The sequence below is a fragment of the Capsicum annuum genome, chromosome 3, assembly GCF_002878395.1.
Source record: "Capsicum annuum cultivar UCD-10X-F1 chromosome 3, UCD10Xv1.1, whole genome shotgun sequence".
In the NCBI taxonomy this organism is placed as follows: domain Eukaryota; kingdom Viridiplantae; phylum Streptophyta; class Magnoliopsida; order Solanales; family Solanaceae; genus Capsicum; species Capsicum annuum.
Genome location: NC_061113.1, coordinates 260,153,143 through 260,168,631, shown reverse-complemented (window position 1 = coordinate 260,168,631; position 15,489 = coordinate 260,153,143). Strand labels below are relative to the sequence as shown.

Genomic DNA, 15,489 nt, shown 5'->3' with positions numbered 1-15,489 from the left:
AACAATTTTATAAACAAGGCAAAGTCAAATAAGCACATTCATTTTTAATATTGTATTGAAAGGCATCCTTTTCCTCGAGGTGTAGTTAGAATAACGTTAAAAAAGCACTTGTTCATGTACTTCAAAGGAGTACATGTATATTTATATATGGAATAAACGTAAGCTTTACAGCAGAATCTGATAATGGAAGTCCTCTTCCAAGTCATTTACAAGGAAAATTTTGTGTCGTAAACATTCTAATGTTTGTGTTTGTGCTAGTAGTTTGTGCATAGAAACAAGAAAAATCACTAAACAGTAGGGTCGTAGGCATTAAACATTAGATATGTTTAATGGTAACGGTTCACCCGATAACCAGACTGATAACAATGAAAAATCGATAAATCGACAAGCAATTAACCGATATCTTAACGGTTCTTTAATGGTTTAGCATATATACAAAACGATAATTTTCAAAACCGAACCGACCGATATGCAGCCCTACTCTTCCCAAGGACCCATAGTACCGTCTCTTCCAATTACCCAAAACAACAATAATGGTTAACCCTCTCTCCTCTTCTCTCCCTCATCCCTCTCTTCCACCACCCACCAAAATGGAAAACCCAACCTGCCTCCATAGCTGGCCATCACCTGCCAACTCCCCCACGCGAGAATACCTTTTTTTGGTCAGTTTACAAACCCGTAAACCAAAAATCAGGATTCAACAAACACAAAATAATGATTATTAACTGTTTGATTTCGACTATACAAGGGATTCAGAGAAAACAGTTGCAGTTTACTGAAAATCGGTCATTAATGGCTTTGAAAAGGCCGATTGGGAGGAGATCTCGATTTGAAAATTCAAAATCTTCCCTCTTCTTCCCGTTTTTTTATTTTAAGATTTCAAATTTGGACTTTTGTGTTCGGATCTGTGCCAATAAATGGGGAGGGGTGTTGTTTTGCTTGAGCAGAAGTTGGATAAGCGAAGAACAAAATTTTTAGAGAAGGAAAATGGAGGTTTTTGAGATGAAAAAAAGGGGGTTTGAAATTAGAGTGAAAACAAGGAAATTAAAAAAAAAGAAGTTGAATTCGAGAGAAAAATCAAAAGGAGAGAAACTCGGTATAGAGGGATATTGAAATCGCAGGTATTCTTTTAGTTTTTTGTGGTATACTTGGTGTCTTTGGTTTGGTACTATTGACCTCCAGAAATCCTTGACGTTGAGCCCGAGTTTGCTTCACCAGAAAAGGTGTGAATCCACACCCTTTCGTTCTATTTTGTTTTCTCTCTTCATGAACACGGGTTAACTCCGATCTTGGAGTAATGTTATTACTGTCGTGATTGGTCTTGTGAACAAGTGTTCATGTCCATAGTTGATATTATATCTGTGCGTATGAAATATATGACATAACTTGAATTTAGTTTTGGTTATGGTATTTGTTGTCGTTATTTTGGTGCGTAGAGGCGGGTGTGATTTTACCTCAATCGTAATCGAGCTTATGTCGTTTTTTTTAGACTAGCTGACTACATAATTTTGATAAAAAATGATTCCATATGTAAATATATGGTATATTTTGGCGTCAAATTTGGCCATTGTGTTGTTACACACCATCTGCGGATTGATCCCATGAGTTCGATGTCGTCCTCAACTGTATTTTTCAGATGTGGATGTCCTGACTTCGTGAATGCCTATTTATTTTAAGTCTCGTCGGTGTAGTTGTTTAGCTATTCCACTTTGAAGATATATTTTGTCTCGAGCTTTGTCTAAAGAAAAAAAACTTGATGGAAGTTTGATTGATTCTGAAAAGAAAAAAAATGTAAAGATTTTAGATGTTATCCTTTGAAGACGTAAGGTGAATGGTTATCTTAGAGGTCTAATCTAATTTTGATTTATACAAAATGGGGCACGGGCAGCATCCCACAACCTCTCTCCTTTATTACTTTCATGTCCGTGTGATTGTAATGTGTTAAGTGGACTCATGTCTAATAGCATGTTTGGATTGCTTATTTCCCAAAATAAGCACTTATTTTGAAGAAAAAACACTTTTTTAAAAAAAGAGGGTGTTTGATAAACTTTCAAAAGTGCTTTTAAAAATAAGCAGAAGCAGTTTTTCTGCTTGGAAGAAGCAGAAAATTTCTGCTTCTTAAAAAAAGCAGAAACAAAAGCAGAAAATTATTTTATTTATGAAAGATATATATATTAACATATCTTACAAGTTTGATTAACGTTTGATTTTTAAAATTTTACATTTCATATTTAAATCATAATTCTTTATGATTTTATATATTTTTATTTTATTTTCGCTCATTTTCTTTAAATAAATTTGAAAATATCATTAATGATGATGACTAAAGAATATATAAGTTATTTTATTATTATTAATGATAATAATTAACAAATGAATCACGTTACAAGATTGTACTTTGACATCACATATAAAAAAAATTTCAAATATTTAATTTTTAATAAATAATTCATGAAAAGGGACATATTTGTTAAAAGATTGTACATATATATATATATATATATATATATATATGTATATATATATATGTATATATATATATATGTATATATATATATGATGACTGCTTATTCGTAGTAAATCTTTACTACGTAAAAATATATTTAAAAAAGCTAACAAATAATAGATAGAATTTTATTTTAAATATTTGTCATCAGGTAGTATACATATATAGTGTATATATATATATGAATATGATGATTGCTTATTCATAGTAAATTTTGACACCGTAAAAATATATTAAAAAAAGATAATGAATAATAGATAGAATTTTATTTTAAATATTTGTCATCAGGTAGTATACATATATGAATTTGGCTACTTAATTTTAGAATTGAAATGGTAAAGACATATTCAAAAGAAAAGGAAAAAAATAACAAATATTATCTCATTTAGATATTTGTAAACATGAATATAGTGTTTGCTAAATTTTAGTAAATTTGACAAAGTAAAATGAATCCAAAAAATAAGGTAACAAAAAGAAGATAGATTCTAAATAAATATTTATTTGACCTTTTCTTCAAACCTTCTATTCATTCAACGAGTTTAGCGTATTGCACACCTTCTCCTTCATCTATAAATACAGATAATATTTCTCATATATACATATATTTTACTACTCTTCAAAATATAAAGTCATCTTTATTATTAATAAGTTATTTTTTGAATCAAAATTTCTTTCTCATTTGAAGGTATGTTTTTTTTAATAATTATCATGATATAATTAAATTTTTTATGTGCATACATATAATAGCATATGTGATAATATCGTTGTCTGTGAAATTCTTTGATTTTGTTAAGTTTTTATTTTGATAATAATATTTTCATTTCACTATTTTGTGTAATGTTATTATTATTAATCATATATCTTTAATGCATAGAAAATGAGTAATGTTGAGACGGTTAAATGGAGTACAGAAAACATAGAGTTATTTTTAAATTTATGTGTGGATGAAGTTATCGCTGGAAATCGCCCTGGTACCCACTTCAACAAAACTGGATGGACTAATTTGGTGACAAGATTCAACGCTAGAACCAGAAAAAAATATGATAAAGTCAAATTAAAGAATAAATGGGATAATCTTAAAAACACTTGAAAAGAATAGGACACTTTAGTTGGAAAGGAAACTGGTTTAGGTTGGGATAGCGAAAAGAAAACCATTCAAGCGAGTGTTAAATGGTGGGATAGAAAAATAAAGGTACTTCTAATCTTATTACATATAATTCAATTAAACTTGATAAGTTATTTTACTATTTTGGTCACTAATAACTATCCTATTTCTTCTCATTATTGTAGGGAAATCCAGATGTAGAGAAATTTAAAGAAAAAGGCTTACAATATTTAACTCAAATGGAGATATGTTTTAAGGATGTTGTTGCTACTGGCAAACATGCGTGGGCACCATCATCTGGAGTTTTACCAGATGGTATACATAGGAGTAGATGGTTTCAATCTGAGCAACCATTTGAGTTTGATACTCCAATAAATAATGAAGAATATATAACTTTTGATGGTGTAGAAGAATTAATTGAAACAGAAAAAAAAAAGTAATAGTGAGAGTGATACTAGAAGAAAAAGAAAGGTATCAACAGAAACGAAAAAAATAATCCTAGTCAGAAAATTAGTTCATTAATTGAGAGAATTGCTGACGGCATTGAATCACGCACTTCAACAGAGTCGAGAGAAAGTTCATTTAGTATTAAAAATGCAATGACTATAGTTCGCAATTTGCCTGGTATGATTGTTGGTAGTGATTTATGGTGGAAAGTATGTGATTTACTTGTCAAACAATCAATGAGAGAAATGTTCTTAGCACAAAAAGATGCAGAATTGCAATTACAATAGTTAGAAAGGAAGACCATGCTTCATAAGGATTAGATTTATGATGTTATTTATTATGATTTGCTTTTAAAACATATGATTTTTTTTTCTTTTAATTGGGTTTTTTTTAGCTATAAAAGTTTGTTTATTCAAGTTATTTAGTTTTATATTTGAATAATTTACACTATGATTCTATGTGCAATAAATTGTCAATTTTACATTATTAAATTTAATTTTTTTTTTAATTTTTTTATAGATATGTCATTGGCTAGAAATAATTGTAATGCGTTTGATGATGATGTGTCTGATGAAGAAGTTTTAATTAAAAATAAAAGTAATAATGATAATAATATTGTTTTTGATAAGGCAATTTCCAGCATCACTTTAGCAACAGAATATTTCATGAAGTTTTTCTTAAAGTTTCCATGTAGAAATTCTCTTCATATAGGTTTCTATTTCATTAAAGAAGTACTTGAAGGACATGACCGACGATGTTACGAAATGTTTAGAATGAACAAATATATTTTTCTTGAGTTGTGCAAGACTTTAAATGAACAATATAACTTAAAAGCAACAAGAAATATGACCATCAAGGAGATAGTTGCTATGTTTTTAATGGTAGTAGGTTATGGTGTTGGAAATCGAATGATCCAGGAAAGGTTTCAACATTCGAGAGAAACTGTTAATAGACATTTTCATCATATTTTATATGCGTTTTTGAAATTGGATATGGATATTATTAAGATAAAAGATTCAACCTTTTATGATATACATCTTAAACTAAAAGAAGATAAAAGGTATTGGCCATATTTTAAAAATTACATTGAAGCTATAGATGGAACACATGTATCGTGTATTGTTCCTTCGAAGGATCAAATTAAATATATTGGTAGATATGATTTCACTTCTCAAAATGTTATGGCAGTATGTGATTGGGACATGTGTTTCACATTTGTATGGCCTGGATGGGAAGGTACTGCACATGATGCTAGGATATTTAATCAAGCACTTAAAAGATCAGATCTTAATTTTCCTCATCCACCACCAGGTTAGTGAATTTAATATTATATTTTGTATTATTTTATAAATTATATTATTTTTACATAAATTAATTAATTTTTCTTATGTTGATGTAGATAAATATTATTTAGTGGACTCGGGTAATTCAACAATGATTGATTATTTAGGACCATATAAAAGGGAACGTTATCATCTCCCTGATTTCAGACGTAATTCTAACTTCAGAAATTTAAATGAGACTTTCAATTTCTTTCACTCCAATTTAAGATGTACAATTGAAAGAACATTTGGAGTTTGGAAAAATAGATTTGCTCTCCTACATTCAATGTCATCTTTTAAATTCAAAACTTAAGTTCATCTTGTTACAACTACCATGGTTATACATAATTTCATACGACAACACTCTACTACTGATAAAGATTTTAACTATTATGCTAATGAAGACATCATCACAGAGATTGAAGAAGCAGACCAGCCTTTTGGTATACCTTCAGAAATACAAGACAGATGTTCTACAAGTATGAAGACATTGCGTGATAAAATTAGGGATGAAATCGTTGAAAATTTTTGTGATGTATGAAGGGCCAATTATTTTTGTCGTTAATTTTCCATATGTAGTGATTTAATTTATGAAATAACTTTTATATTCATTTTTGTTTGATGTTTTAAGTAATATATCTCCATTTAATTTTTTTAATGTATTTATGTATATAAATATTGATTGAAAATTCTAGAGTACGTACCTTTTAATTAAATAAAAAAAATTAATTAAAAATATTATAATAGATATTTAAAAAAAAATCTCTATAAATTGATTTTAGTAATAAAAGTCTATTGATAGATGTCCTTTTTGGTCATTTGTCTCAAAAAAGCACTTCTTGAAAAAAATTATCCAAACATAATTTGATTATTAAAAGCACTTTTGTAAATTTAGCAAAAATTAGAGACTTATCATCACTTAAGTAGTGGACCATATACCATAACCATGGAAAATTCATTCATTTATTTATTTATTTATTTGTTTGTTTGTGTACTTATCTTTGTGCTATGTCTCAATATGCAGATTTGTTTATCGATTATTAATCCTTATCTCTTTTTTTCACATGTTAACACGGAAGTTGGAGTTTCACAATGAAACTCATTTTAACCCAAGCATCGGGTCAATCACTACTAGGATTACAAGAGCCCCAGAATCGTAAAATTAGAAGTTCAAGCTTCGAAACGGAGTCTAGTACCCCTTAGTCGTTCTTCCTTTAATTTATTCATATCATATTATGATCTGCTTTAGAATGATAATTAACTCTACTTTTTTATTAAGTTTGTTTGAGATAACTTTATTTATTATTTTATAATTGCTCTATTATGTGTCGATCTCTTAAATAGTATATTATTATCATGATGTTGCGATTAACGCTTAACTAATTAGTCCGTAGAAGCAAATTTTCTTTAAAAGACTAGCAAATCTTAAAATTTTGGGCCAAGTGTTTAGTTGGTTGTCTTACTTTAAAGAGACTTTCCAATAAGATGGACGTAGTAATTTTCATGTCCCAAAAAATAATGAATGAAATTTCAAAAACTAATTTAATAGGAAAAAACAAATCGCTAAACTCGAATGTTTGGTAAAATTTATTCGTTAATACATTTTGATAAGCTAATAATTCTAAAATTTCACTTTTTAATATTTGCTTGAGTATTCTTTTTTTTAGATTTCGAAAAGATTAAAATGCAAGATATATTTAAATATGCACTATAATATACGAGGTATTTTTGTATCATTATTATTTATCTTAATTTATTACAATTATTTACCTCTTATTTCAATTATGAATTCATATTCCACTCCAAGTTTATTACTAATTTATTTTTAATCGTTATTTTAAAAAATCTCACAATATAAATGAATGTTACCATGTTTTTATGCATACTAGACTATTTAATGAAGAATTAGTCTGTCTTGATGCCATGTGTGTTCTTTATAAATGCATCTACATAAATTTATTCTTAACATAAATTATTTTATTTTTGTTTAGGCGTGAATAATAATATTCATAAAAAATAAGTTTCGCATGATCTTAAAATCTAATTATTTTACTTAGCTACTAACTCATCGACATTTGTTACTAAACTTTACATTTTTCACAAAGATTAAATTCGTTGAATTTTATAAAATATTGTTGTCTTCCTTCTACGGGTACGCAGAATCTGTATAGTAGAAATAACAACTTCAACTAAAGTTCAAGTATATAAACAAGAACACAATAAAGTATATCAAATACCCTCAACACAAGATCAAAATGACCTTTCCAAGAGGTGTATTTTATTTTTCAGAAATAGATGAAACAGAAATGAATAAGACCAGATCGTCCGAATTCACGGACTTTCCTTAAGGAATAATTCCCCTCACTGTACCCGAGGTTATGGAATCTTCCTCGCAGGATAAAATGGCCTTCAATCCGACTATAGCGGTACTTCAAATAGGCGGATTCTTCGAACGCACAAAACGTTTTGATTGATCACACGGAATATTTGTAAAGAAAAGAAGAGAGTTTTTATTCTGAAAATTTCATGTCAAAACCTGTGAAGGAAAGTAGGTTTATATAGCCTAGCAGATGCCTCTTCGAAAATGTGGCATTGGTTCGCTTAAATGGAGTGATGTTTCTGAAAATGCATGTCTGCAACATTTTTGCCGAAGTAGTATGCCATTTCACCTAATGGTGCACCTGCTCGAAACAGTGCATCACTTCATTGAAGAATTGCATCTGTTCAGTCGAAACAGAAATAGTATATCAGTTCAGTGCATGCATCAGTTCAGTCGAAAAGAAATAGTACATCAGTTCAGTCAAAACAGTGCATCAGTTCTATCGAAACATTGCATCTGTTACAGTTACTGCATGCATATAAATGAAGTTTTCGTCAGATTTCGTCAAATAAAGTTTGTCCAAAAAGATAGATCTCATCGATCGATCGTTTGACAAATCCAAATCCAAATCTAAATCCAAATCTGAAGCCGAAGCCGAGCGAGCGGTGACGACGACAGCGCGAGGCATCTTTTATTTCTTGTCTCACTTATCATGTGGAGTAAGTATTTATCATTATAAACACTCCAAAGTTCCCTTCTCCTACCAATGTGAGAGAATTAGTGAACTTTCCAATTTTGGGAGTACACTTTCCAAATTGGTGTCTCCTCTTCTCCATAATTTTTTCTCCATTTTTCATTCACACTTCTATGAACCCAAAAATCCCCCACATGAATGGGGAATCGCTATTTTTCATAAAACTTTTACGGACAAGTATGTGATCATCAAGCAAAGACTGATTGCATCTGGATAAGTGGGTTTCCCTTTGAACTTTCCGTAGTAAACATGCATCAGATGTACTCGGTCAATCGGTAGATTTGATATCTTTGAAACGTCGAGCTTTAATGTACATCTATACAACACATGTCACACAATCATCCTTTTAAAGTTTATGGTTCTTACGGTTTTATTCTTTTCAGCCATGAAAATGTCTCGGTTTTCACGAGAGCTTAGAGAATAGGCCTTTACTAACATTTTCCTTGAAGCGGCTTCCACTTCTCCCTCACATAGGTGATTTCTAAACGTTCAATCCTATAGATTAAAATATTTGGTCAAATCTGCCAAATTTAGATAATCATTAAAAGACTTTTCTCCTGAAGTCTTATTCTTGTTTACTAAACATTGTCTACATCATGAGAATGGGTTGGGTATTTGACAATGTTGAACCTGTCAGACACAACTTTATTTGATCTCCTTGAACCTAGCTCTTGGGATCTCCAGTCTTCTAGGTAGAGTTACCGTCATGCTGACTTGTCCTAGGCCTTAAACCTATTCCCTTGGATGCCATTTCTACTCCTTCTCTAGATAGGCCTTTTGTAAGTGGATCCAACACACATTATCCTTTGACTTTACATAGTCTACAGTGATAATTCCACTAGAGATAAGTTCCCTAACGGTATTGTGTCTTCGTCGTATGTGACGAGATTTATCGTTGTACATCATGCTCCATGCCCTACCTATTGTCGTTTGGCTATCACAGTGTATACATACTGGTGCCACTGGTTTGGTCCAATAAGGAATATCTTCTAAGAAATTTTGGAGCCATTCTGCTTCTTCACTAGCTTTATCCAATGCGATAAATTCAGATTCTATTGTAGAGCTAGCAATACAAGTTTGTTTGGATGATTTCCAAGAGACTGCTCCTCCACCGATAGTAAATACATATCCACTTATGGATTTTACTTCATTCGATCCAGTGATCTAATTCGCATCACTATATCTTCCAAGTACCACAGGATATTTATTATAATGCAAGGCATAATTTTGAGTGTACTTAAGATACACCAAAACTCTTTTTATTGCCATCCAGTGAGTTTTGTTGGGATTACTCGTGTACCGACTCAATTTACTGATAGTGCATTCTATGTATGATCATGTACAGTTCATTATATACATTAAACACCCAATACTCTTGCGTACTCCAATTGCGAGTCACTTTCACCTTCATTCTTTCGAAGTGCAAAGCTCACATCCAATGGAGTCTTGGCAATACCGAATTCCATATACTTGAACTTGTAAAGTACCATTTTGATATAATGAGACTGTGACAATGTCAATCCTTGTGGAGTTTGATGGATTCTTATACCTAAGATTACATCTGCAACTCCAAGGTCTTTCATATCAAACTTGCTCTCGAGCAATCTTTTTGTTGTATTTATGTCAGAAATGTCTCTACTGATGATCAACATATCATCCACATATAAACAAACAATGACTTGGTGATTTGGTGTGTCTTTAATATATACACATTTTTCATAGTCATTTATCTCGAATCTGTTTGCCAATATGGTTTGGTCAAACTTTGCAAGCCATTGCTTAGGTAATTGTTTTAGTCCATAAAGTGACTTAACAAGTTTACACACCTTATTTCTTTTTCTTGGAGCCACAAAATCCTCAGGTTGTTCCATGTATATTTCTTCCTCCAAATCTCCATTTAGGAATGCAGTCTTCACATCCATTTGATGAATTTGAAGATCATATACCATCGCCAAGGCAATTAATATTCGAATTGAGGTTATTCTTTTTACTGGCATGTATGTATCAAAGTAATCAAGGCCTTCCTTCTGTTTGAAGCCTTTTACTATAAGTCTTGCCTTGTATTTGTCAATAGCACCATCCGCCCTCATTTTCCCTTTGAAGATTCATTTAGAACCCAACGGTTTATTTACGGGAGGAAGGTCAACTAATTCCATGTATGGTTGCTTAAGATTGAATCTATCTGACTATTGACTGCCTCTTTCCAAAAGGATGAGTCTGACGACGACATCGCTTCCTTAAATGTTTGAGGCTCATTTTCTAAGAGAAATGTTACAAAATCTGATCCAAACGAAGTGACATTCTTTGACGTGTACTACGTCTTAGATTTTCTTCATTATGTACATTCTCACTTGGTTTATTTCGAGGTCGTTTAGATCCTCCACTAGACTGTTCATGTCTAATTTTATACGGGTAAATGTTTTCAAAGAATTCAGCATTATCTGATTCAATTATCGTATTTTCATTAATATCCGGATGTTCGGATTTATAAACCAAAAATCAATATGCTTTACTACTTTTAGCATATCCTATGAATACACAGTCCATCATTTTAGGTCCTATATTTACTCTTTTAGGTATAGAAACTTGAACCTTGGCTAGACACCCCCACACTTTGAAATATTTCAAGTTGGGTTTCTTTCCTTTCCATTTTTCATAAGGAATTGATTGTGTCTTACTATAGGGAACTCTGTTGAGTATACGATTGGCCGTAAGGATAGCCTCCCTCCATAAGTTTTGTGGTAAACTAGAACTTATAAGTAAGACATTCATTATTTCCTTCAAAAATTTGATTTTTTCTTTCCACAATTTCATTAGATTGAGGTGAATATAGGGTCGTGGTTTGATGGATTATTCCATTCTCTACACATATTTGCGCAAAGGGAGATTCATATTCTCCGCCCCTATCACTTCTTATCATTTTAATCTTTTTGTCTAACTGATTTTCAACTTCAGTTATATTGCCTAAATGCATCTATTGCTTTATCCTTACTATTTAACAAGTAGACATAACAATATGTAGTGCAATCATCAATAAAAGTTATGAAATACTTTTTCCCACCACGTGATGGCGTTGACTTCATATCACAAATGTCGGTGTGTATTAAGTCTAAGGGATTGGAATTCCTTTCAATGGACTTATAAGGATACTTTGCATACTCCGATTCCACACACATGTTTGACACTTTGATGTATTGCACTCAAAGTTTGGCAAAACTTCTAAGTTAATCAGTTTTCGTAACGTTTTGTAATTAACATGGCCTAAACGTTCATGTCATAAATCATAAGACTCAAGAAAATAAGAAGAATTCGAAATTCTATTTATTTCAACAGTCATTACATTCATCTTATAAAGGCCTTCGGTCAGATAGCCTTTTCCTACATACATTTCTCCTTTGCTAATTACAATTTTTTCAGAAATGGTTACACATTTGAATCCGTTCTTGTCTAGAAGTGAAATAGAAATTAAATTCCTACGTAACTCCAGAACATACAAGACATTGTTAAGTGTCAAGACCTTTCCTTAAGTCATTTTTAGGCAAATTTTTCCTGTTCTTTCTACCTTAGCCGTAGCGGAGTTAGCCATGTAGATCATTTCTTTTACTTTGAGCCGAGCGAATGACGAAACAATCTTTGTTGGCATATACATGGCGGGTGGCACCAGAATCCATCCACCATTCGCGAGGATTCCTAGTCAAGCTGCATTCTGAGAACATAGCACACAGATCATCGCATTCTTTGTTGGATTAAATCATATTTGCTTGATCCTTCTTCTTGCTTTTCTTTGGGGCACGACAATCTATGGACTTGTCGCCAATCTTGTCACAGTTGAAGTATTTTTTCTTGAACTTTTTCTTGGGTTGATTGCTTCCTTGTTCAGCTTTCTTCCTTTTCTTGGAATTGTTTTGGTCATCTTCTACAATATGTGTTTCATTAATTGTGGAATTCCTCTTTGACCTTCTTTCGACAGCTTTATTATCCTCTTTAATACGAAGTCGGATAATAAAATCTTCAACAGTTATCTCCTTGCATTTAAGCTTTAAGTAGTTTTTGAAGTCTTTCCACAAAGGTGGTAGCTTCTCAACTATAGCTGCTACTTGAAAAGCATCATTCACAATTAAACCTTCTGCTAGGAGATCATGTATGATGACTTGTAACTCTTGTACTTGAGAGACAACAGATTTGATATCTATCATTTTAAAGTTCAGGAACCGTGCAACAAGGAATTTCTTAATTCCCGCATCCTCTATCTTATATTTTCGTTCAAGTGCCCCCCACAGTTCCTTTGGTGTCTTAGCTCCACTATAAACATTGTAGAGTTCGTCTTGGAGACCACTCAGAATATAATTCCTGCACAGGAAGTCCGAATATTTCCAAGCTTCTACAATAACGAAGCAGTTTTTGTTCGAGGTTCCTCGGGCACCTCAGGAGCGTCTTCGCTAGTGAACCATTGCAGACATAAAGTGGTGAGGTAAAAGAACACCTTTTGCTGCCACCACTTGAAGTCAATGCCCAAAAATTTTTTGGGCTTCTCTGTCGGTGCCATTGTTGGTGGAGCATTTGTACGACTTGATGTGGCAATATTAGTTTCCCCCACAGACGTTGTCGTATCCATCATTTGACTTTTGTTAGTCATCTTTCCTGTCAACACAAGATAGAAAAATTTAGTATTTTCAGAATACTACTTATAAAGTTAAAAAACTTTTTTTCTTCTTGTTTCTAATTAACGATGAAGTTTTTATAACTTCAAATCGTCAACCGAGTGAACTTTAACTTGTGATGAAGATTTTATGTCTTCTAATCACTAGTTAAATTCAAGTGGAGTAGAAAAACTAAGCTTTAATCTCCAAAAATAAGTTATATAGATTCTGTAAATTTATTCCTTAAGATTATTATCTTCCTTCTATGGGTACGTAGAATCTGTATAGTAGAAATAACAACTTCAACTAAAGTTCAAGTATATAAACAAGAACACAATGAAGTATATCAAATACCCTCAACACAAGATCAAAATGACCTTTCCAAGAGGTGTATTTTGTTTTTCAGAAATAGATGAAACAGAAATGAATAAGACCAAGTCGTCCGAATTCATGGACTTTCCTTAAGGAATAATTCCCCTACCCAAGGTTATGGAATCTTCCTCCCAAAATAAAATGGCCTTCAATTCGACTATAGCGGTACCTTTAATAAGCGGATTCTTCGAACTCACAGAATATTTTGATTGATCACACGGAATATTTGTAAAGAAAAGAAGAGAGTTTTTATTCTGAAAATTCCATATCAAAACCTGTGAAGGAAAGCAAGTTTATATAGCCTAGTAGATGCCTCTTTGAAAAGGTGGCATTGGTTCACTTAAATGGTGTGATGTTTCTGAAAATGCATGTCTGCAACATTTTTGCTGAAGCAGTATACCATTTTACCTAAAAGTGCACCTATTTGAAACAGTGCATCACATCATTGAAGAATTGCATTTGTTCAGTCAAAACAGAAATAGTATATCAGTTCAGTCGAAATAAAATAGTACATCAGTTCAGTCGAAATAGTGTATCAGTTCTGTCAAAACTTTGCATCTGTTACTGTTACTGCATGCATATAAATGGAGTATTGATCATATTTCATCAAATAAAGTTTGTCCAAAAAGATAGATCTCATCGATCGATCATTTGACAAATCCAAATCCAAATTTGAAGTCGAAGCCGAAGCTGAGCGAGCGCGACGACTACGATGGCACTAGACATCTCTTATTCCTTGTCTCACTTATTATGTGGAGTAAGTATTCATCATTATAAACACTCTAAAGTTTCCTTCTCCCACCAATGTGGGAGAATTAGTGAACTTTCCAATTTTAGGAGTACACTTTCCAAATTGGTGTCTCCTCTTCTCCATAATTTTTTCTCCATTTTTCATTTACATTTCCATGAACCCAATAAATACCAATGTTGAATCTTTCACTTTCTCATTTTCATATCCTTGAAAATGCATTGATATTTTTAATAAACTATATCCTTGATATTGTGGTAGTTTATTCATATATACCTCGGTCTAAAACGATAAAAGCTTTATTTTACCATCACCATTTAAGCAAATAACGAATAGAAGTTTTTTTTTCTAATACTTTCCTAAACTAAGTGTAAGGACTATCTTCGGATAGGCTTTGAGGGGTGCTTAACACCTTCCCTCGAGTAACTAAAATCCTTACTCAGAATCTCAGAACATTTTTGATAGACTAAAACAGAGTTTTCTACATAAAAAATAATTTTTTCTAATTTTCCTAAAAAGTTAGGTGGCGAATCTAAAAAATAATTTTTTCCAATCCCAAGAGTCACGAACAAGACATCACATCCCGTGTGCTGTTTCGACCGGTTTGAAAAAGGGCATGACAGAATACCGACTCTGATGGGGAGTTAATGACTTTGGTTCTAAGCTTAACACGCTTAGTTTAGAATTTTGATGCTCTTATTGTATTTTTTCCTTTACATGTATTCTTATAATGCTTTATGTGTTAAGACGCAAGCCAAATCCAAACTCGTGTTCCTTATTTGTTTGAACAACACTTCTTGTTACTACGTTATCACTTGCATTTTCCTATTGAGTCTTTGGCCGTACACAATTCACACACAGTGGTTCACGCGGGGGGTGTCTTATACTCCCCCAAACCTTCTTTGGATTCCTTAGTTTCAGAGTCGGTGTAATTAGATTAGTGTAACTTCCCGCAGTAATTCAGTCTCACTCTCAAATATTTAGGGAAAAACCTTACTCTATTAATAGGTCATATTACATACACCTTAGGCAAGATGGTCCAAGACATCTTCATTGCAATTAGGAAAACCACTCTTTTGTCGAAGGCTACAAACCTAGCGACATATTTTGTGTAACGATTGTTATTGACAATCAAAACTAAAACACATAATGGATTTGAGATATATGACTTATCATCTCCTTTACCTTTTCTTTCAGATGGATACCAATCAAGCCATACCAAATATCTAAATGATTGCCTCGATCCCCCAAAGCCTACAAAATTGGTGGCAAAAT

At 32.1% G+C, this 15,489-nt stretch overlaps 1 long non-coding RNA gene across 1 annotated transcript; it reads left to right on the top strand.

The window, feature by feature from the left end:
- The first annotated feature begins 3,128 nt into the window (after positions 1–3,128).
- LOC107847213 lies at positions 3,129–5,995 on the top strand. Its single transcript, XR_001667354.2, has 3 exons — positions 3,129–3,191; positions 5,247–5,369; positions 5,797–5,995. It is a non-coding gene; the product is annotated as an uncharacterized LOC107847213 (long non-coding RNA).
- Positions 5,996–15,489: the final 9,494 nt, after the last annotated feature.